The sequence below is a fragment of the Camelus bactrianus genome, chromosome X (assembly GCF_048773025.1).
Source record: "Camelus bactrianus isolate YW-2024 breed Bactrian camel chromosome X, ASM4877302v1, whole genome shotgun sequence".
Classification (NCBI taxonomy): domain Eukaryota; kingdom Metazoa; phylum Chordata; class Mammalia; order Artiodactyla; family Camelidae; genus Camelus; species Camelus bactrianus.
The window spans coordinates 1,280,468-1,303,649 of NC_133575.1; the positions used below are offsets into that span (position 1 = coordinate 1,280,468).

General features: G+C 51.1%; 1 protein-coding gene across 1 annotated transcript in view; it reads right to left on the minus strand.

The window, feature by feature from the left end:
• Nucleotides 1-1,225: 1,225 nt before the first annotated feature.
• Nucleotides 1,226-23,182, minus strand: part of DHRSX (dehydrogenase/reductase X-linked) — a 157,313-nt gene continuing 135,356 nt past the window's right edge. The window contains exon 9 of the transcript XR_012504727.1: nt 1,226-22,520. The gene's annotated coding sequence lies outside the window, so the exon portion shown is untranslated. The remainder of the gene's footprint in view (nt 22,521-23,182) is intronic.

The window sequence follows — 23,182 nt, forward strand, 5'->3', positions numbered from 1 at the left end:
AACGGCTGCGGATACAGGACGCGCGTCTGGCGTCCATCACAGAAGGATAAGGGAAGATGGGGCATTTCAGGGAGGGGGGGCCGCGGGGCTGGCATTCGGAGAGTCCTTTAGGGGAAGAAAACATTGTGCCGGAACTTCGCTTTCTGAAGCTGCTATGGCGGCATTTCCACAGACTGGGCGTCTTCGAATGATGGGAAAGGGTCGCATCAGAGTTTGGAGCACACAAGGCTGGGAGCGCGGGGTGGGCAGGGCTCCTTGCGACGGCCGTGGGGGGGGGGGTCCGTCCCACGGCCCCCTCCCAGCTCCCGGGGGTCCTGGGCGTTGGCGGGCTCGCACACGGGGCATGTCCACCTCTGCCTCTGTTTCCACATGACGTCTATGTGCCCACTCCCGTCCGTCTGCGCTGAGGACAGGAGTCACTGCCCTCAGGCTCTTGCGCGAGTGCAAGACGACCTCGTGTGCAGGTTCTTCACCTCACTGCCTGTGCAAAGACCCCCTTTTTTGGGGGAACAAAGCCACAATTCCCAGGGAGCAGGGGTTACAGTGCAGATCTATCTCTTGGAGCGACAACAATCCAACCCACTACCGATGTGGAGCAGAGAAGGAATCCAAGGGGAAAGAGGAAGAAACGGGGAAATCCATCAACCCAGGACCCTGTGAGTTCCCCCGGAAGGAACCCGAGAGACGTGAGGCCTCCTGGACATTTATAAGCCCTCCAGAGGTCTGGGTTATCAATGATTCTAAGACCCTCCCGGCTTGACGTACGGCCAGGGCTTCAGAGTGTGTCCATTATTAGAGCAGGACCAACATTTTATTTTTATTTTACATTTAATATTGGTTTATTTGGAAGCCTAATAAAGGAGACAAAGGCATCATTGAGGGAAAAATGACGAAAAGCTTGTCTTTAAAAAAACAGATGTGAAATTCAGTGCTAAAATGTTTGAAAGCCCCCATCAAATCACTTTGTAGGAAAAGACTGATTTCCCACATCAGCCTAAGACACAGAAAGCCTGAATAAATCAAAGGTTCATATACAAAATGCTAAAGGTTAAGCAAAGAGCTTCTCCTAAAAGAACGCCAGGCTTCAACGGCTTAACGCATGAGGTAGTAAAACCATCGGAAACCCAAATAAGGAAATCTTATAATATTATAAAGTCCCAGAGCATTAAAAAAAAAAGATAGACTATTTTAGGAAACACTTTTTTTCTTTTCTTTTTCTTTTCTCTTTCTTTTTCTCTTTTCTTTTCCTTTTTCCTTTTTCTTTTTTTCTTGTTTTTCTTTTTTCTTTTTCTATTTTTTCTTTTCTTTTTCTTTTTTTTCGTTTCTTTTTCTTTTTTTTTTTTTTTAAACCTGGACCAATCAGTGTGGACCCCATGTCAAAGGAATTCATTAAAAAGCACCAGGAAGCGATTCTCTTTTTTATTAGGGCCATGGGGGAAAAGTCCTCCGCAACCCTAGAGCCGAGCGTCTCACTTAAAGAAAAAAGAAGGAAAAAGGGGGGCGTGCAACAGAAGGGGAGTCTTAATCAAAACGCACTTCCTACTTGCTGTATTTCTGATGCGTTGACATCTGGGGTCCTGCTGACCTGGGACGGACTGCCGGCCCAGGACTAGACAGCCCTTACCCATAGCAGGACTCATGTTTCAGACGCGAAACGGCCCGTCCGGACCCACGCCACACCAGCCCTGCTGACACCTGGATCTCGGCTGTCCAGCCTGCAGGACTGGGAGGAACAAATGTCTGGGTTTGAAGCCCTCCCAGTCTGGGGTGCTTTGTTATGGCGGCCCCAGAAAGCGTGTACACCAACCAAAAGCTACAAAATAGGAAGTAACAAGGACCACGGCCAAGCGGACACGTGTCCAGGGGGCGGAAACTTCACTTGCCCCTTCACTGGAAATGTTCACGGCGTGGAAGCCTTCAGCTTTCCTTGCCCTGTGCACAAACAGGGCATCCACCAGGAGCACCGGATCAGACCCTCTGCTTCTTTGCGTCTTTACAGACCTCTCCCAGGGACAAGCCCACAGCTAATGGCCATAGATGGGTGCGGTCCCTTGTCTCTCTCTCTCGTCTGCTCAGCCTCCACGTGGCCATTGGCTGGGAGGGACCTCAGTATTGCAGCCTGGGTGGTGGGGACCTGGTGGGTCTCCAGCTCAGAGTAGTGGCAAAAGGAGGTCTCCCTTTGGCCTCAGTTCCCAGCTGGGCCGGGTTCCCTTGTCCATCATCACGGTCGCCGCCAGAGGACATCCCATTGTCCAGGACAAGAGTCCTCAGCAGGTTGGGGGCGGGGTGGGGGAGGGTGGGTAGGGAGTGAGTGTTTCAAGGGGACGCAATTTCAGTTTTGCAAGATGAAAAGGAGTCCCAGAGGTTGGATGGTGGTGAAACACTGTGAATATCCTCAAGGCCACAGAACTGGATGCTTAAAAGTGCTTAAGATGGCAACCTTTATGTTACGTTGTTTTACCAGAACTTAAAATAATAATAATAATAAAAAAGGACACTAAGAAAAAGCCACCAACAGGTTCTAACTCAGAATGACCAAAGATGGCAGCTCCAGGGCAGCCTGCAGAAATAGAAGCTCTTATCTCAGATCTGGGGCTGCTTTTTGGTTTTTTTTGTTGTTGTTTGTTTCGTATAGTTGATTTACAATATTGTGTTAGTTTCTGGTGTCCAGCACAAGGATTCAGTCATACACTTATGTATATGTATTTTTTCAGATCGTTTTCCATTATAGGTTATTAGAAGCTATGGAATAGAGTCCCCCTGTGCTGCACAGTAGGACCCTGTTGTTTATCTCTGTTATACACAGTAGTGTGTACCTGAACATCCCAAACTCCTAATTTATCCCTCCCCCCATTCCCCTTTGGTGACCTTAAGCTTGTTTTCCACGTCTGTGGGTCTCCTTCTGCTTTGTAAATAAGTTCACTTGTATCATATTTTTAGACATCAGATGTAAGTGATGGCATGGGATAGTTGTCTTTCTCTGACTTACTTCACTCCGTTTGATAACGGAGTTGCGTTTTGAATCCACTGTGCCCTAGTCCACAATTCACAAAGCTAAGACAGACCCTGGACACACACAGGACAGAGTGTCCAATGAAAGCGTCTAGTGAAGATGCGCACGGCTGGTTTCTGCTGGGCGCCATGTTGCAGGCTGACCTTCCAAGGACGCCCTTGCTCCTTGCAGCTGCTGGGAGACTGAGAGAATTGTCCATCTGCCTTGTGTTTCCCGGGTGCTACGCAGAGTGTGTGCCTGGGGAATGTCAAGGTGGCCTCCGTCTCAGAAAAACAAATAGCCTTGCAACAAAAGAATCCCTACGTCTAAGGGCTGTGCTGCGCGTGGCGTGTTTCGGGGACCCTCACTCACATCGAAAACGATGGTCCGTTTTCGGTCCGGCAGGCTCGTACTCAGTGTCGCAGTGCAACCGCTCAGCGGAGCTGGGTGGCTGGGTTACAGTGACAATTAATTTGGCATTTGCGTCTGAACAGTGAACAGAACAATGAACAGAAGGCCTGTTTCTTCCCTCATTTTTCTAGAAGTGCCTGTGTCATCTCGGGGCTTGGGAGCTTCATTGGGATCTGAGCCTCGGACGCACCCCTTACGGACGGAGAGGACCGGGGGCGCGGGAGGGCACCATTCAAGCAGAGTCTGCCCTGCAGTCTGGTCCCTTCCTAATGAAGGTGCGTGTTGGAGCTCAGACAGCAGAAGCTCCAGGCGACAGGATCAAACAGACAAAAGCTGATGCACCGCCGTGTGCAGACTGCCTCTCCGGACCCCTCCTCGGATTAAAGGCAGCGCTGTCAGCAGCGTGAGCGAGCTTTGAGTAAAGAGCAGGATGGAATCTTTTTTTTTTCCATCCCAATGCTTTCCAGCTCATGGAACACAGTACCCGCTCCCCACTGGGATTCCTCTCGGGTTTAATTCTCTGCGATGCTGAAAATCTGAGCTGGTCACCGGGAGGTTGAGTCCGCCGCGTCCGCCGGCTCAGGCGGTGGCGAGCGTGATGGTGTTGATGGCGGTGGCGATGACGAGGATGATGACGGCCAAGACCGCAACAGATCTGGGTCCTTTACCGTCTGTGTGGTTCTCACAGAGTTAAGCGTTCTGCATCCTTTCTGTGATTCTATCTTTTCAGTAAGACCGAGCTTGAGCGTCCTCACGTTGCAAACGTTACCTCACTCCTAGCACACGTGATTCTCTCTCATCAATTTGTTCTTTTCCCCATAATCCAGCACTTTCTCTGTGTATTATTTTTATGATTATCTGCAATTATTAGGCTCCTTGCTCAGCAGCCCCTGCGAGTCCTAAGCAAAATGAGGGCGGCGGTGGGGGGTTGTGTCGGCTGGCTTGTTCACGGATGTCACCCCGGCTAAGCACACATTAGATGCTCAATGAACCCTTGATGACTTGGACCTTCCAGAAGCCCCTACGAGGTGGTAAAGTTATAGTTACCATCCACCAGATGAGGAAAGAGAATGAGGAAGAAGTTGTGACGGTAGAAAGACAGTATGAAAATGGGAGCCCCAACCCCCAGGTGTCTGTGCCCTCTTGATATTTATCTGCGATGCTTGTGGAGCATCAGAGTCAGCGGTCATGATGGTTTGGGGTTGAACACACTCTCCACCCACCTTTCAGGGTCACCTACATGCCAGTAGGTCCAGGCAGCAAGCAGCAACGTCCAGGCTCTCTTGCAACTGAAATGCTGACAATGACAAAAGTCAGCTAACGAGAAGCTCTCCCAGGAGCTCTGGACAAAGATCAAGGCGGACGCCATGTGTCTGCTGCCACCGTGGGGATCTTCCACTTTCAAGGCAAATGCCAAGAAGCATTTGAAGGGGGAGGAGGGTGTAGCTCACGTGGTAGAGCACCTGCTTAGCATGCATGAGGTCCTGGGTTCAATCCCCAGCACCTCCAGTAAAAAAATATTATCTGTAAGTAAATGCATACATAAATTAATTACCTCCCACAAATAAGGAAATAAATTTTTAAAAATGGACATATTAAGAAAAACAAAAAAGATGAGCTTAAAAGACTTAAAAAAAAGAAGCATTTGAAGAAGGATTTGAAAAGATCTTTGACATCGTTAGCCCTCAGGGAAACACATAAAGCCAGCCCCAGTGAGACACCATCACGCACACGCACACACACACGCACACGCACACACACATCCCAGGATGGCTTTGATTAAAAAGAAAAGGTAACAACAAGTGTTGGGGAGGACGTGGAGAAAGGAGAATCTGCAGACGCCGCTGGTACACACGAAAAAAGGTGGAGTCGCTTTGATACTGTGTAGCTTCCTTGAAAAAGGGAACAATGAGTCACATGGGACTCAGCCACCCCACGCCTCACTCCTACACATCTACCCCAAAGAACTGAACGCCGGGGTTCAGACAAAACCTCGTGCACGCCTGTTCGCGGCAGCACCATCCACGGCCGCCCGAAGATGCGCACAGCCCCGGCGCCCATCCGCGGGTGATGGACACACAGAACGCGGTCCCTGCGCACCATGGGCCCTTGTTCGGCCACGAAAGAGAACAAAGTACACGTTGGTCCTAAGACACGGATGAATCTCAAAGACACTCAGCTACGTGAGAGGAACCAGTCACGGACAGCCCCAGAGGGCACGGTTCCTCCCACGCGCAAGTCTAGGCTGGGCGAATCCACGGAGACCAAGACCAGAGCGGCGGTGCCAGGGGCTGGGAGAAACGGGGAGAGGGGGTGGTGATGCGAATAGGGTTTCTTTGGGGTGTGCGGACGACGTTCCGCAAATAACCAAAGCCAACAGTTTTACAACTTTGTCAATATACTCAAAACCCACTGGAACGGTCCACTTGTAGAGACTGGCTTTTACGACACGTGGATTACCATCTTTATAAACATACACACACATGCTGCCATGAATTTCTTCCGCCTTCCTCCGGCCCAGAGAGACCCAGTTCCCTGTAACTGAGCGCTGGCCAGTGCACGCTTTCTTCTCTCTCCTCCGTAACGGGCCGCCACCGAAGCGCACGCATGAGATAAAACAGCCTCCCATCTGAGAAGGCCCCCAGCTCGGCAAGCAGACTTCCCCCAGGAGGCCTGCACGGAGAGGGCACGGACCCACGTGGTCGGGGAACCGTCTCAGAAGGTCACCAGCCGTCCGTTTCATTTCGTCATGTGAACCTATTATGCACCACGACTTAGGCTGAATCACACGTAAAAATTCCCACAAGACAGCTTTCCCACAAGAATGCAAAATTCATTTCTCTAAGGAAACCGGGAGTGGAGATTAAGCCAGTTCAGCACATTTCGGGGCCCTGCCAATGGACGGAAGCAGAATCTGTGTTCTGAGAGACGGAGCTATGTGCTTTCCCTGCAGAAATGAAACCTGTTCCTCGGAAGCAGACGGGCAGACGATGGTCCAGGAGAGCCCACGGCTGTCAGATCGACACCACTTCCCCGGGAGCAGGGCTGTTCGCCGCACTTCCAAAAACTTCCTCACAGTCCGTCAGCACACGTGGGCGCGATCCGTCTTCTTTGAATAGAATGTCATCTGGTTTCCTTGCAAACGCGGACCCTTGCATCATGATGAAGACATGTCAACACTTTCAAAAGGAACGAGAAAGCCTTTATTCAAAGCCAAGGATTGTTTCCGAAACTCTCTTCCAACTCCTTTATCTTTCACTGACGTCCAGTTCCCTCGCAATATAGAAATTCTCCTTTTAATCTCTTGTCAAATCAGCATGGTAAGCAGAGAGACTTTTTTTTTTTTTAAAGCTAACAAAATACTCAGTCCTAGTAAACTTAATTGCCCTGCAAGGTAGCCTGGCTGGGGAAATTCTTCGGTCCTGGGGGGCTGATATAAGAAAAGTGTGAAACGGCCATTGCTCCAGGTTGAGATCAACTGCTATTTAGCAAAACTGTGGACTGGAAGCGAAAGGAAAGATTAACTGAAGGTAGACGGGACGGAGAGGAACAGACCCACCCAGTAGGGAGGGTGGGACCTGACTCAGCGCGGGGGGATCCTAGCTTCAGGCAGAGGGTTCTCCGAAGAAAGATACGAAATCACAAGTGCACACAGCACAGCGTCTGCTGTCTCCGGAGCCTGTGAGCATTCTGGCGAAACGAATAAAGACAGTTATTTTAGGCATTTGATGGAACCTGGCAGCTTCGGCCGTCCGCCATCCACGTGAGGAATGGAACGTGTTTGAGTCGCCGGACCCGAAGACCGCGGGGGTTGATCAGCAGAGGTCGACGTGAATGTATCGTTTTACGAAACCATCGGCCATCGCCTGATGACCCCGGTGAGCGTCGGTCCCATCTCCGCTACGGCGGACAAGTGGGACAAGGAGGGATAAACAGGGAGAGCTTTCTGAAGATGTGATCTTGTATTCAAAAACACGTTGTGTTTCACTCCGTTTTGCTCAGAGTGGTTTCAATTTTTTGCTCTGATATCAAACCCGACAGCCGCCTACTCTTCAAATTGAACTTCGTGGTCTCTGCCAGACGAGCCATTATTTCACTCAACCCCGTCAAGACCCTAATAGGTACGTGGTGACCACTTTCCCAGTGGACATTGCCCTCACGTCCTTCTCACATCAACGGCAGAGCGGATTCAAATCTGGGTGTCTAGACGCCTAACCTGGGCTTCTTCCAACAGGATGCTGCCCCGACCACAAGCCTCTCTTCGTCCAGAAGACTCTCCTTTGAGGGGTCCCGCCCTGCACGACTTAAAATAGACAAGAAATGCTGACTCATCCGATATGAGACGCAAACACACTTACATGCATATAAACCAATGCAGGTACTGACTTCCAGGGGTGGACATGACAACTGACCCCAAGCTGGGAGGCTAAAACCCACAGACATCCATCCTCCCCCGTCCTGGAGACCAGGCGTGTGAGGTCAAGGTGTCCCAGGGCCGCGCTCCCTCTGGAGGCCCCAGGGGAGGGTCCCTCCTGCCTCTTCCGGCTTCCGGGGGCTCCAGGCGTCCATCCCTGGGCTGGTGGCCGCCTCCCTCCCGTCTCTGCCTCCGTCTCCACATGGCTTCTCCTCTGTGTCTGTGTCTCTCCTCTTCTGTCTCTTCTGAGGACATTGTCCTTGAATGCAGGGCCACCTCCCCCAGGAGGCCCTCCTCTCAGGTCCTTCACGTCATCAGTCGGCAGAGACTCCATTTCAAGATCACATTCCATCATAAGTACCAGCAGTTAGAATACGGACTTTTGTGAGATGCCATTCAAATCACTACTATATATATATACACATATATATACATATATATACACACACATATATTACATATAGACGTATATTGTATCTGCATATATATATTTACACACACACAATATAATATGTACACAGAATAAATCAATAAATATATATTTCATATATACTTTTTTGCTGAAAACATTTTCAGGGACATTTTATATCCAATAGTTGTGGTAAGCATGAACTGGGCATCTGGATCTTTTCATCTGAACTCTGTATGTGTCGATGTGTGACTGTTACAAATAAAATGATAAAGGAGTTTAGCTGCAATGAACATAATTCTACCTTTTGTAGAAAATGAACATTAAGCCATTGCTAAGCTTCGTTTTGCTACTGTATGTTCACATTTTGCAGGAAATAGGACTTTTTTGGGTCTCAAGCATCCATCACCATCCCCAACGCTCCACAATGCAACCTAATACCTTTCACTCAGGGCACACTTAGAACAGGATGATGGTTAATTTTATGTGTCACATTGGCTATGCTGCGGCATCCAGTTTTTTCATCTACTCCTAGTTTAGATGTGGCTGTAAAGGCTTTTTTTTTAAATTTTAAGATGAGATGAACATTTAAATCAGTAGAAGTTAAGTAAAGCTGACTGCTCTCCCTAATGGAGGTGGGCCACATCTAATCAGTTGAAGGATTTAAGAGAAAAAGACTGAGGTTCCCTTGAGAAGAGGAACTCTTGACTCCAGATGCTCTTCAGACTCAAATGACAGCATTAACTCTTCCCTGGGTCTCAACTTGCTGGTCTCAGCCTAAAGATTCTGAACTTGCCCATCTGTACAATCATGTTAGTCAAATCCTTAAAATTATCTGTCTGTCTGTCTATTTATCTATCCATCTACCTATCTATCTATCTATCTATCTATCTATCTATCTATCTATCCACCCATTATCTCTCTCTCCACCCATTCATCCAACCATCCCATCAATCTATCCATCCATCCATCCATTCTACCTACCTATCTACGTATCTACCTATGTATCCATCCATCCATCCATCCATGATCTCTCTCTCTACCCATTCATCCAACCATCTATCCATTCATCTGTTCATCCATCTACCCTCCTCTGTCTATCTATCCATTCGTCCATTCAACCATACAACTAATCTGTCTATCCATCCATCCATCTGTCCATCTATCCATCCATTTATATATCCATCTTAACTATCTATCTTTCTATCCATCCATCTTGTCTATCTATCTATCGATCTATCCATCCATCCATCCGTCCATCCATCCATCTATATATCCATCTTATCTATCTATCTATCTATCTATCTATCTATCTATCTATCTATCTAATCTATCCATCCATCCATCCATCCATCCTATCTATCTATCTATCTCTCTCTGCAGACCAGAGACAGTGCCTGCAGCGGTCTGTAAATCGAGGTTCCGCTTCTCCTCTTCTCTCCGCTATTCTTACCCGTAAGTGACAGCCCTCCCTGCCTCTCTCTGCCTCGCCTGGGGGAGGGGGCACCGAGGAAGGGCAGCCAGGCTGTGAAGCTTTAGAGGAAAACAGAATCGGTGGCAGGCAATAATAACCTCATTGATTAGCAGGATGGTCTCAGGACCAGATGCCAGATGTGCCTTCAGGGGCCAGACCTCCCTCTTCTGAAGATCAATGGAGAAAAATCCACCTGCACTGACCCCACATTAGCTCCTCTCCCCAGGGACCCGGGGGAAGGGGGTAGCAACGTGTGACCCACTGCCCCCAAAGCCCTCCCTCCCCGCCAGCCGCGGGCCGCCAGGCTTCCTGGGGTAACGCGTTCTCACTTAGACACTTTAACCTCGGGAGAAATGAAAATGACTTGAGTGCCAGTGTGGAGCCCTTGAACAAGGACAAAATTCAGTCAATAAACTCCAAAGGCAGATGCATTTTTCTCTCTGAACAGGAGCCGGGAGCTCGATGAGCCCTGGAGGGACGGGGCTCGGTGGCTGGAAACGTTCTGCAGAGGGAGACTTCGTTACAGCTGAGGTCACCGCCACCTGCACGCCCGCCCGTGCCCGCAATGAATTCTCGCCGCGCAAGAGCAGCTTTGCCTGCACGATTCTGCACATATTTTGGGGTTTCTGTTCTTCTGAGTCTTCCTTAGTGATGCACGATGTTATCTGCGTCTTGACCCATTTCTTGCCCCGTGAATCCTTCACCGTCATCATTCTTAGGGGTCACGGGAAGGAGGAGAAACAGAGTGTCTTCTCTCTGCTCTGCAACAGAAAGCTCCCTCATTTCCCCTGCAGATCGCCAACCACAGGACCAGGTGACTGCATCACTCAGTTCCTTTCAGGCAGTCTCTGCCCTGGAATGTTCCTCGGGGAGGTCACCTGGACACAGACTCTGAGATGGAGATGATGCCGTATGGATGATGCAGGCAGGACCGCACCTGAGGACACCTGGGGAGGGAGATGCAGGACTGGCCCAGGGTGAAGCCGGGTGCTGATACAACAATTGCGTCTGGGCATCTATCCCGTGGGAAGTGCGGGCGCTGGGACAGCCTGCAGGGGAGGCAAGCTGCACCCGCCCCACCGGACCAGGTGAGGCCTGGAGCCAGGCTGGGAGGAGCCCATAGACCACGGGAAGTTCCTGGTCTGGGGACACGCAGCTCTGAGCCTGCAGGGGTCCATGCTTCCCGCACTGGACACCTTTATTCTACAGGAACGGGACTGGGCACCCAGAAGTGCACGTCTGCAAACGGTGGCACGTGGGCCAAGTCCGGCCCACGCTTGCTTGTGTAAATAAAGCGTTATTGGGAGGGATAAATTTGGGAGTTTGAGATTTGCAAATGTTAGCTACTATATATAAAAACAGATTAAAACAAAACAAATTTCTTCTGTACAGCACAGGGAACTACATTCAATATGCTGTAATAACCTTTAATGAAAGAGAATATGAAAATGAATATTATATATATGTTGGAAAAAAGACGCTGAGACATTCAACCTCTTCCTACGCTGTGGTTTAATTTTTATTGCTGCCATGACGGGCTTCTATTTTTCAAGAAAACCAAGTGACGTGAGTGCTGTCGAACATGATTGGATAGGATTGTGTGCAAAAAAACCCCCACAAAACCCACTCGCTGAGGTTCTGTTTTCTCATCTGTGAAATGGGTACAAGGACACCTTTCTCCCAAGATGCTTATGTGTATCAGGAAAGAACACACGTGTAAAGGCCGACCGCTTTCAGGCACCGATCGGGCAGACGACTGACGGAGGCTCTTTTTTGGGGGTTCAATCAGAAAATTAACTTTCTTTGCAGATCGCGGGGCTCGGGTTTCTCCATATTTACAAAAGTATGACAATCTGGTCTCCCAGGGACATCAAATGGGAATTCGGGGCCAGCACAGAATTTTCGCTTCCTCTTCTCTCCTTTCCCTTGAATGGCCTCCGTTCAGTGTTGACCAAGAGGCTTTCTGCTTCTTTTATGCCAACGTTTGGGTCGTCGCTGGGAAGTGGGGCAAACAAAACGTTTCTCTTCTTCCGAGGGCGTAAACAGGATTAGGGAGGGAAAGGTAGCCTTCGGGTTTCCCTAAATGGTATTTACGGGTGAGAAACGGATGACCCTGGGGCTGGGGACTTGGGGCCACCAGGAGACAGGCACACATGGTTTATGTGACACGCGTCCGGCTGCGGGTACCAGAGCCGGGATGAAACCGACACGCGTGAAGGATGCAGAAGCCAGACAGAAAAGCCGGCAACCAAGACAGTCAGCTCAGCTCATCAGCATCCGCCTCGAACTAGCCTCATGGCTCTGAAACTGGTTTAGAAAACTGGAGGGTGTTTTCGGGGTCCCTCTGCTCCGTGCCCCCGGGGATTGCACAGCGGGTTCCGGTGCCTTCCTGACACGCACAGCCCCGCTCTGTCCTTCTGCACCCACTCTTTCTCCTGCAAGGACCCCTCCCTTCGAGACTGCAGGCAACAGTCCTCAGAGAACACATTCACTTCTTATCCCAAAGTCTCAGCCGAGCTCCTGACCCTGGAAACCGTCGGCTGGGTCCACACCCCATGTTCTACCGTTGTCAGTGGCGTTTCTCTCCCAAGCGGATTTCAGAGCTGCCTTCATCTGCACATGGGTGCTGAATGTTCCCCTCTCTGTCCGTCCTCTGTCTCCAACCCCTGCCTCAGGGCCTTTGCACATCCTGTCCCTCCCCATGCATGGAGCATGCTGCACCCCAGGTACACGCAGGACCCACTCCCTCCCTTCAGGGGGTCTTTGCTTCAATGTCACCCCCCTCTGATCCTCTACTGACACTCTCCATCAGCTTCATTCCTAACCTGGTTCACCTTTCTCCCGGGTTCTCCCCAGTCTCTGTGTTCCTGTCTATACAGACATTCAGATGCATGTACGTACATGAATTTACATCTGTCTAGTATCTATCTATCTATCTATCTATCTACCTACCTATTTAACCATCCATCCATCTATCCATCTATCTATCCATCCAACTATCTACCTACTTATTTATGCATCCATCCACCCATCCATCCATCTATCTATCTATCCATCCATCCACCTACCTACCTACCTATGACAGTGGTTAGAAACTGAGGAGGACTCTGCCCCCAGGGGACTCTCATCAAGGCTTGGGGACATTTCTGGTTGTCACCACTGGGGAAGGGGAAGCTACTGGCATGTGGTGGGTGGAGACCAGGGACCCAACTCCACACCCCACAGTGCACAGGACGCCCCCCATCAGAGAGTCCTCCAACCCCAGTGTCAGTAGCACCGAGGATGAGAAGCCCTGTCTGCAAGATGAGGGCTTCTTAAAAGACTAAATTCTTGACGTTTTGAGGAACGTCTCCCCGCTGAAGCCCCAGGCTCCAGAACAGAATCATCTCTGAATCAGCCTCTGTGTCCCCGGGGAAGGGTTTGTTTCCGGGCAAGTGGGGCCCATGGTCACGTCTCACCCAGCAGCGTCCTTGCAGGACCCAGAGCTTTTACAAAAATCCACAGTTTAAAAATTCATCTCGCGGATGAGCTCAGAATCTAAAAAGTCTCTGCTCCCTGGCTTTGAGAGGAAGATGAGAGAGAAAGACCTTTCAAGTGGCCCGCTCACGCCCTGGCCCGGGCTGCCCTTACGCAAGAGATCTCAATGCAGAAAATCAGGAGGGGAAGCCAGGATAGGGCGCTGGACGTCCACAGGTGGACGGCAGGACTGTGTCCAGAGCTGCCACGTCAAAATTCCGCCCTTCTCCCTCACATTAAGTGAGACATTTTTTTTCCCCTTTCTCTTTGCTGCAGTTCATCCCTCACACTGACAAACACAGAGACCCACAATGACTTGCAGAATTTCCAAAGGACGGAGTTCGCACCTCCGCCCGGAGGGGGAGCCGGCTCGGAGCATCAATTACTAATGTGCTCTGCAGGGCAGCCCTGGGGCCAGAGGGGTTCTGAACGCTCTGCGTCTGTGCCCTTGGCAGGGGAGCTAACCCCAGCCCCCGACGCCGTCCCCACTCTGAGACGTCAGGCACTTTAAAGTAAGAAGCGATGGCTCCCCGAGAAGGGAACTAAATTAATTTCCAAGGGACCGGCGGAGAGCACGGTGCAGCTGGCATTCGGTGGGTAGGAATCTGAAATGAGCAGGCAAGGAGGAGAGAAGGGATGGATTGTGGAGAGCGAGGGAGCAAGGGAGGGAGGGAGGGAGGACCAGTCCTGCAAGGGAGGAGCCGACCCGGCAGAGAAGACCAGTTTGCAACAGTTGCCGGCTCCAATAAAGGAAGGACGGAGCTGCCTTTTGCATGCTGACTGCTCTCAACGCTGCGCTGCAGAGCTCAGGAAATTACAGGCCACGTCCAGCGTCTGTTCTCCGTCCTCAGCAGGCACAGGGTCAGTGAATCCTGGGGACTGTCACCCATCACCCCGAGCTCAGTGTCCCCCCCACAAAACCACGGACATGTCCTGTCCTACGGTCCTGGAGCTGAGACGTCTGCTACGGCTCTCACGGGGCCAAAATCGAGGTGTCGGCAGGACTGGGGACAACCAGTTTCCTTGCGTCTTTTGGCTTCTGGAGCTGCATCCTTCTGTTCCCTTGTTTGTCTGACTTCCTCCTCCGAGGCCAGCAGGGCACCTACCGCCTTCAAATCTCTGTCCGGTCACCGTGTTACGTCGTATCTGTCTGACTCCCCCGCCTCCCTCTTCTCAAGGCCTTTATGATACTATGGGTCCCATGGGGAAAGTCCACCGTCCTCTCCTTTTCTACCTCAAGACCCATCACCGCATCACACCTGCAGAGTCCCTTCGGCCACGGCCAGGCACCTGGCCAGAGGTGCCGGGGTTGGGACGGGGACATCTTTGCAAGGCCGTTTTCCAGCCCGTGCCCGGCCGCCCCGCCGCCCGCCTGCCGGCCTTCCGCGCTTTCCGCGGCTCGTGCTGCCGAACGGCGGTTTCGGCAAACTTAAAAACAGGGCGGTTGGACAAACACGCCGTGAGGCTGGGTCCAGGATTTAAATGAACAAACAAACAAAAACCTCATTCGCGAGGGAACGTGTATGGTGTTGAGCCCAGTGCGAGGCCGGCTGGAGGGGTCGGAAAGCGCGGAGTCACAATTCTGGGGAAGAAACGTCAGACCCGGAGCGGGCGGGGTCGTACGGGGCCGCGAACCCATCCCTTCGGGGTCCTCTGTTCTCAGCGGCAAACAGCATTTACAACTTCTCCATCATCCACAAGTTATGCCGTGGTCTTGCCTACAGCTGGCTCCTTAACAGTGACCATTTCAATCACACTTTCAACTTTACAGTATAAAAAAAAAATAACCCAAACATCCAACAGTTTCTTTCATACATTTTTCTGCAAGCTGAATGCCAGAAACATTCTCAGAGCCAAACTATAAATGACACTTTTGCACTAGGCATGGGAAGACAGCAACCAACATTTTAAAGGTTTTAAATGCACTGATTGCAATTGTTGACGGTCAAACGTCCGCCCCAGGCGGTTTGGTTTGACGGCACTGAGGTGTGACACTGAAAAGGATTAAAAAAAAAAACCCCAAAGCCCCCCAAAACTCAAGGTTGTTCCGCACGGCACAGGGAACAGTGACCTGTACTGAAAAAGAATCTGGAAAGGAATCTATGTCTGTATTTGCATGACTGAAGCATGATGCTGGGCACCAGAAACTGACACATCATAACTAATTCTACGTGAACATAAAAAAAGTATTCATTTTAAGCAAATGAATACTTTTATTAACATTGTAAAACTTTCCCCCCTTTATTTCCACCATTTGTATATTGCTTTTGCCTCCTTTTTTTTTTTTTCCGGCCTCATTTCCACGGTGAGTACGATTCTTGTGAAGAACGTATGTCATGCCCCATCTGGTTGCAGAAGAGCAGCCCTAGAGATTCTCAGTAGGTGACGTGGTTCCTGCACCGAGATGCCGGGAACGAGCTTTCTGGTGAACTGTCTTAGAAGGAAGCGGGGAGGGCTGCCTGGAGAGCGGCCAGGAAGCTGCCGGACCAGAGGGAAAGCAGGGTCCTGAGGATGCCCCAGCCTGGGGCCTGCTGCCCACACCTTGGCGCTGCCTGGACGCTGCTCAGAGCCTGTCCTTCTGCCGCTCAGAGGGACCGTGCTGCTGTGCGTTTGAGAGCTGATTCAGGACCGTGATGGACCCTAATTCTGCATCGCCTGGTCTGTGTGTGAGTGATGGTCACCTGGCCTGTCCTGGGGGCAGGAGGAGGTAATGACAAGGAGCGGGGGATTCTGCCGAGGCCGCCTGCCCGGCTGGAGATGGGCTCGGCCTCGGAGACAGGAGAGGCTCCCCAGACATGATGGGGGTGGGGCGTCCAGACGCTGGGGGACCCGTGCTGGTGACACCTGTTCCATCCCCCTCAGATGGTCCTGAGGGACCCTGCTCACCTCTGCAGGATGTCACCATGCATGCACAGGAAGGGAACCTAGGAATGGCACCCAGGCAATGTTTCATTAACAACTGGCTTCTTTCTTTTCTTTGTATTAGGTTATAGCCATTAAAAAAAAATTACATCTAGTGATTTTTCTTTTAATGGACGTGAAATTCACATTATATAAAATTAAGTAAACAGTTCAGTGGCATTTCATGGGTTTGTAATGTTGTGGAAGCATCACCGCCATCTAGTTTCAGAACATTGTCACCATGTCCCCGAAGGAGACCCCCGTCCCCAAGAGTAGTCACGCCCCCTCCCCGTCCCGCAGCCCCTGGAACCACGAACCCTCTTTCTGTGTCTGTGGATTGGCCTGTTCTGGGCGTTTCCTGTCAAAGCAGTCAGACCCCATGTGTCCTTCTGTGTCTGCGTCTCTCGCCGCGCATCATGTTGACTTAGAACGTATATGAAAATTACTGAAAATATTCACTAGAAGGCACTCTCTTATATAAAACAGATTCAAATTAACACCACAACGAGATGTCACAACACACCTATTCGAATTGCTAGGCCTAAAACACTGATATTATCAGGTGCCGGTGAGGACGTGGGGCAGCTGGAAGTCCCAGGTGTTGTCGGTGGGGACGCAAAACGGTGCGTCCTCTCTGGAAAAAAGTCTGGCTGTTTCTTTTTTTATTGAAGTGGCCACTTCTTTTTTTTTAATTAAAAAAAATTTTTATCTCAGAGACGGAAAAACGTGGGTTCACACAACAACCTGCACGGAAGTGTGGACAGCAGCATTCTGTGTCAGTCTCCCCCAAACGGAAACCACTGTGTGTCAGTGGGGAAAGGGTCAACCACTGTGGTGCATGCAGACAGCGGAATATTACTCAGCAAAAAAAAGGGGAAGAAGCCACCGTCCCATGCAACGATTCAGCTGAAATGCAGACACATGTGGCTGAGTGACGGAAGGCAATTTCAAAGACCTCACGTATGTGATACTTTTCCGGAAAAGCCAAGGACAGAGAACACAGACCAGCAGCTGCCAGGGATGAGGCCTGGAGGGAGGGTCTGACTGCGAAGAAAGGAACAGGATGAGGGATTCTGCGACGGGATGGAGATGTTCTGAATCCCGTCAGGGGCGGTGGTTCCACAAACCTGTACCTGAGTGAAGATGCATATGACGGAACTCCAAAATAAGACTGACTGCACTATTGCACATAAAATGTTGAAAAGACCTCGCTGGGTTTGAAAAGTTGAAAACAGAATTATCCTGTGATGCAACCAGCCTGCATCTGGGTATTTACCCCAAAGGAGTGAAAGCAGGGAGGTATTCTCAGCGTGTTATTTATAAGAGGTGGAAGCAACACGAGTGTCCATCTATAGATACATGGATGGATAAGCAGAACGGAGTCTGGCCATGCAGTGGAATATTATTCAGCCATGAAAAAGGAAGGAAGGTCTGACACAGGCTGCAATGGGGATGGACCTTGAGGACAGGACACTGAGTGAGAGAAGCCACACACAAAAGAGGACAAATCTTGTAGGATTCCACTCACAGGAGGTCCCCAGAGGAGTCAAATTCAGAGAGAAAGAAAGTGGGAGGGTGGGGGCCAGGGCCTGGGGAGGGGGGTGGAGGGTCAGTGTTTAACAGGGACAGAGATTCAGTTTGGGAAGATGATGGTGGGGATGGTCGCACAGTAGTGTGAACATCCTTAAGGCCACTGAACTCTGCACTTAGAAATGGTTACATTGAAACAAGTTCATCCTGTGGAGCACAGGAAACCATATTCAATATCTTATAGTAACTTACGGTTAAAAAGAATATGAAAAGAAATACATGCATGCTCCTATGTGACGGAAGCACTGTGCTGTGCACCAGAAACTGCAGCAACATCGTAAACGGACTCTGCTTCAATAAAAACATGTATGCAAGATAAATAAGTAAACAAAAAGACAGATGGTAAAAAAAAAAAGGTTCAATGGTACATTGCATATTTTTTTAAGCACAATTAATTTTTCTTTTAATTTAAAAGATTTGTAGGTGAAAACCCTTCCTTCGAAGACAGCACGAAAAATCACCCATCGGGTTAGGGGAAAACAATACATTGCCTTCTAGGTCATGCCTTTAAAATGTTTGTTTCCCAGGGAACTACATAACCCGGCTGTGGGATGCTGGTTGCCGAACAGGAGAAAAGACTTCGCTGGCCTGGGTGGGGGGTGTGTGGTACTAACCCTGAGAGCCTGTGGGCACAGCAAACACCCAGCATATGTAGCTCTGTCTGTCTGTCTCTCCCACAAGAGCCCAGAGCTTCAGAGCTGAGCTGAGAGGGGTCCCGAGACATCGCGAATCCAGGGACGCCCAGCGTGTCACTGCCACGGGCGCGGCCTGGATACTTGCCTCGACCTCCTTAAATCGCCACCCCTGGGGCTGGGCGCCGTCTCAGGGCGCAGACTGCGTCTCCGGGACGGGGCGCGCGGGCCGAGCTTGCAGGAGCAGGTGCCCAGCCCCACGCACACCTGCCGGCTTCTCCGCGGCAACCCGGACCCTTACTAAGAGCTCTGAGGCCGGAACCCCAGGGCCCTGCCCCGGGAAAAGTGAACAGCAGTGCTCCCGGGCTGGGGTGGGTCTTAGTGGCATTTTTTTTTTTCCTTTTGGTCTGGAACAGACTGGTAACTCACGTGGCATTTTAATGTGCACTCCAGCCCTGAGCCTGTAAAATCTAGTGCGTATACTTTGACCAGTTTAGTCTTTGCAGTGGCCCAGAGGTTCCCCAAAGGGAGAGATCCTGACCCCCAGGAGACAATGTCTGGGGCATTTCTGGCTGTCACCGCTGTGGGGCGGTTATTGGCATGTGGTGGGTGGAGAGCAGGGACGCAGCCCCACCGTGCACAGGACGCCCCCATCAGAGTCCTCCAGCCCCAGTGTCAATCCAGCCCCGAAGCGGAATACCTGGGGTAGCCAGTACCTCATTCCATATAAATTACGCATTTACACCCATACATATATCTATGTTCATGAATCGAATGCTAGGAAAACCCAAGGTCTGCGGCGACCGGCCACGAGGTCCCGTCCTGACCTCACGCCGGTGACGGACAGACTCCTGAGACCCATCCAGTCTCTCGCTGGACATACCGGGCTCCACCCACCGCTGCTTCAAGTAGAGAGTGGCCACATGTCCTGCCTGGAGGTGCTTTTGGCCATTTTCCTCGGGGGATAATCCTGCGTGTCTCCCGTAACCAGGCGCCGTTTCTCCTAAGACCCGAGGCTCGTCCAGAAAGCAAGCCGTGTGCGCCTGGCGGCTTCAGGAGCCCCCTGAACCCCCCGGCACCGCCTTGGAACTAACTCCGGCCCCGGGAAGCGCGCAGCATCATTTACGCAGCGCCTCCGAGGTCCCGCCGAGCCCAGGAAATCCACTGTCGTATTTCACCCGCCTGGGGACTTGTAAAAACTTCTGCAGGAAGAATTTCAAAAGTGGCAGAAAATGCCAGAACGCCGTTGGCTCTGTTCCTCTGCTTTCTGAAGGTTGCTGGAATCTTTCCTGTTTCTTCTTCCCCCTCCTTGCCCTTCAGAGACCGGGAGACGGCGTTCTCAGAGCAAGCAGGGCTTCTGCTACAAGCGGGCATTTACTCTTGCTCGCTTCTGCCAGTGGCGCCCGGAGGCCCAAAGTAAATAAATAAATAGAAAGTGCATGTGCCTGTGGCCACTGACGCACGGATCCCCGGTCCAGTGGTCGCGGAGGGAGGGTCAGCTTTCCACCAGAGGCCACGCTCTGCTGCCGTGAACGGATCCCCTCTAGCATCTTTGTAAGGGAGGCCGTGCCCTTGAAGACGGGAGCTGTGTCTTGCTTCCTGGGGCCTTAATTCTCCCTGAAAATCAGTGACCTGATTCTGCAGGGCTTGACGGACAAGACGCGCCTCCCCGAGCGTGTCCGGAGAGCGTCATTCAAAGCATCAGGTGTTGAAACGGCACATGCGGACGTGTTGCCTGCACGGTCTCGTGGACGGGGACATGGGAGACCAAAGTCGGGGCAGGGCTGGTGGGGGGGACACCTGGTTTCCAGGACGCACAGACGGCTTAGTGGGATGACGCTGCAAATGTCCTGGCATGAAGCAGGCGCTTCCCAGGTGGCAGACGCGCCCCCTATCTTATTTCCCAGTCTCTTTTGAAAAGAAAACAAACGCTCGTATTCATTACTTTTGATCAGATTGAACCAAGAAACAAATTAACTTGAGAGCTGTCAGCCAAATGCTCTGACAGGATTTAACACCCAGAAAGTCCACCGTGGGGGGCTCCCTGCCCCAGCGTCAAGCACTCAGTTTAGGCAGACGGGAGCTGTTCATGGAAATGGAGGATGGTGATCACAGTCTGTCAGAATCTAGGGAATGAGGCTTGTCAACATGGTCGCTGCTGGGATCGAAGGCCCTGAAAACACGCCCTTCTAGTCCTGTTGGGAATCTTGGCTCCGGAAAGCTGTCCCCAGGGGAAAAATCCTCATGCAGCACGTGTGTGTGAAGCAGAGATGAGAGCAGAGGTTCTGCCCCACCAGGCAGTTGGGTCCAGTTCAAAGCAACACACATGAATGCCCAGTGTGGGGGGCTGAGCAGAAAACACAGCCTTGCTCAGACATGCTCCATGTCTGCTTCCTAACAGACGCTTTATTTTATGCAATGTAGCGTGGATCAATACGCCATTCCTTTTTCATGGCCGAATAATATTCCACTGCAGGTGTGATGCAGGTTACCACATTTGTCTGGCCCCCTCTACTTTCCTTAAAATGAAATCATGGATGCTACTACTTACAGACAGATGTAGTAAAAGCCACGTAGTGTCCACATAATGCAATTTACCATAAAATGACACTCCTTTGAACATGTTAATGCTTGGACCTCCACCCATCCCTGGAGAGGGTGAGAAGGTAAGACGCTTGACCCTGGATACTGGGATCCCCCAAGAAGAGGCCGGATGCAAAAAAAGAAGGTGCCACCCAGTAAGCTGGTAACTCAAATGCCATGAGCTGCTGCTCGCCATGAGACTTCCCCAAACGGTGAATATCCCAGCCGATTTTTTATTAATGCGATGGTTGCTTTGCCTGGAAATTCACTGTCCCGCCTTAATGCGTGAACAGACTTGAGTCCTAGGCTACGGCTAGCTGCAAACGGGATTTTCCTCAACGTGGGAACTGAGAGCTGGACGCTAAGAAGTCATGAGAGGGTGTGGGAGGAGTCTCCACGGGGGTCCCTTGTCCTTTGTAGCAAATCTAACATGCTGGCCTCCCTCTTGTGCAATGCCAGTGGGAGGGCTGTCTACGCATGGTACCCCTCCCCACCTTGCCCTGCACCCTGCAGAGAACCACCGCCACTTAAAAGCACCGGGATATTGAAAAAGGGTGCCAGACCATCAGGTCCCCATGCCTTGGGACCAAACCCACGAGGGCAACGTGACCCACACCGGAAAGACCATTGGCAGCCTTCAAATCGTTTGACCTCCATCCTCTCGTCCGAGTCTTAAAACCCACAAAAAGACCTGCTGAACAGGACAAGACACTCGAGACCCCAGAGGGTTAACCGTTTGCCCAAATGATGCAACGGGCAGTAGACATATCGCGCTGTTATCTGCAAATCAAAACAGTGTCTGCCTTAAACAGATGCAATTTAAATCAGTCGGTGACACCTCAATAAAGCCAAAGAAAAACACAGCGAATATTCCTCCCCTGACAAAGGTGTTCCTCTTAGTTCTCATTTTATGTTTTTTTATTTCCCCCGCTGGATATTTTGAACAAAAATGTTTCTCTGTATTCCCAAATCTGGCAGTTCACGCCGGTTCCGGGTGAATTAGCAACAGACGTCCTTTTTAATGCATTCTTGGACCCGCAACAGGAAAATGATTACTTTTAATTTTATGTACTTAGGGATTTTTCAGTAAGCCGTGCGCTAGCGAGGAACCATGCAAGTAAGGTCTGAGCTGTGTCATCTGTGAGATGCGCCCCACGTGACCGAGAGAAGCGAGGACGTGACAACTCGAAACACGAAAAGTGGAAAGTTAAGGGCATGCGTGGAGTCAGGAAGTTAACACTCCGTCCCAGAATGAAGGCAAGGAATTATTAAGAAAAAAAAAAAAAGGAAGGAATATACACAATCACTAACCACCAGACGTTGTAAGTTAGCAATAAACGCGAAGCTCGGTGAGAACCTTTTCTACGAACCTGAGAAGACGCTTCTCTGGCGGGAGTCCCAGAGACCAGAGAGTTCCCGGGCTGTGGACTGCGCACAGGGGCCCCCCCCTCTGCACACGGAGAAGTCCGGGAGGTCCTCGTGGCTGGGCTCGTGTTCGTGCCTTCATGGCCATCGGTAAGCAAGTAACAGATTTGGACCCAGTCTCTACGATGTTGGTGTCCAGATGACAGAAAAGACAACTCCAGCGCATTTCTCTGCTGAAGGGACGAATGCAATGACTACGGAGCTTGGACGGAAAACCACGCCTGGCATATATCTTCCCCGGGGCTCCCCTCAAACAGAACACGTACGTCTTGCCGTCTAATCAGCAAAGCCGGGTGTAGACGGGGCACGTGCTAGGGTCATCACTCGACGGACAAGGAGTCGGAAAGACAGACCAAAAGCTTGAGGACGGTGCCCGCTGGACCCGCCCACCTGGGAGGCGAGTGTGGTGCTACCTCCCTGACCCATGGGTCAGCCAAGAAGCCTCCCCAGCCCAGCCTCGCAACCCGTCCCGCCTTGGAGGGAGCCCCAGGCACCATGCACGGCTGTGTTTCCTAACAGCCACGATGAGAGGAGTTTCTGACGCAGATGCCCTGAAAATCTGGTTGGCGCCGACACAGAGGAAGCTGAAACTGGGTCGTAACCCACAGACCAGCCTTCGCCGCCCTCACTGCTTCCCGTTAAAAGTGCGTCTTCCCACATACGGTGACATCCCCAGTCCCCAGGCCTTAGGACCTGGTATCTGGGGGTTGTCAGTCACCCTACCCCAGGCAGCATGCTCCTGCAGGACCAGAGCACCGTGCCCTCGCCTTGGAGCTGCAGTGTTTGCTCGACACCCAGTGGCTGAATGAATGGATGGATGGATGGATGATGGATG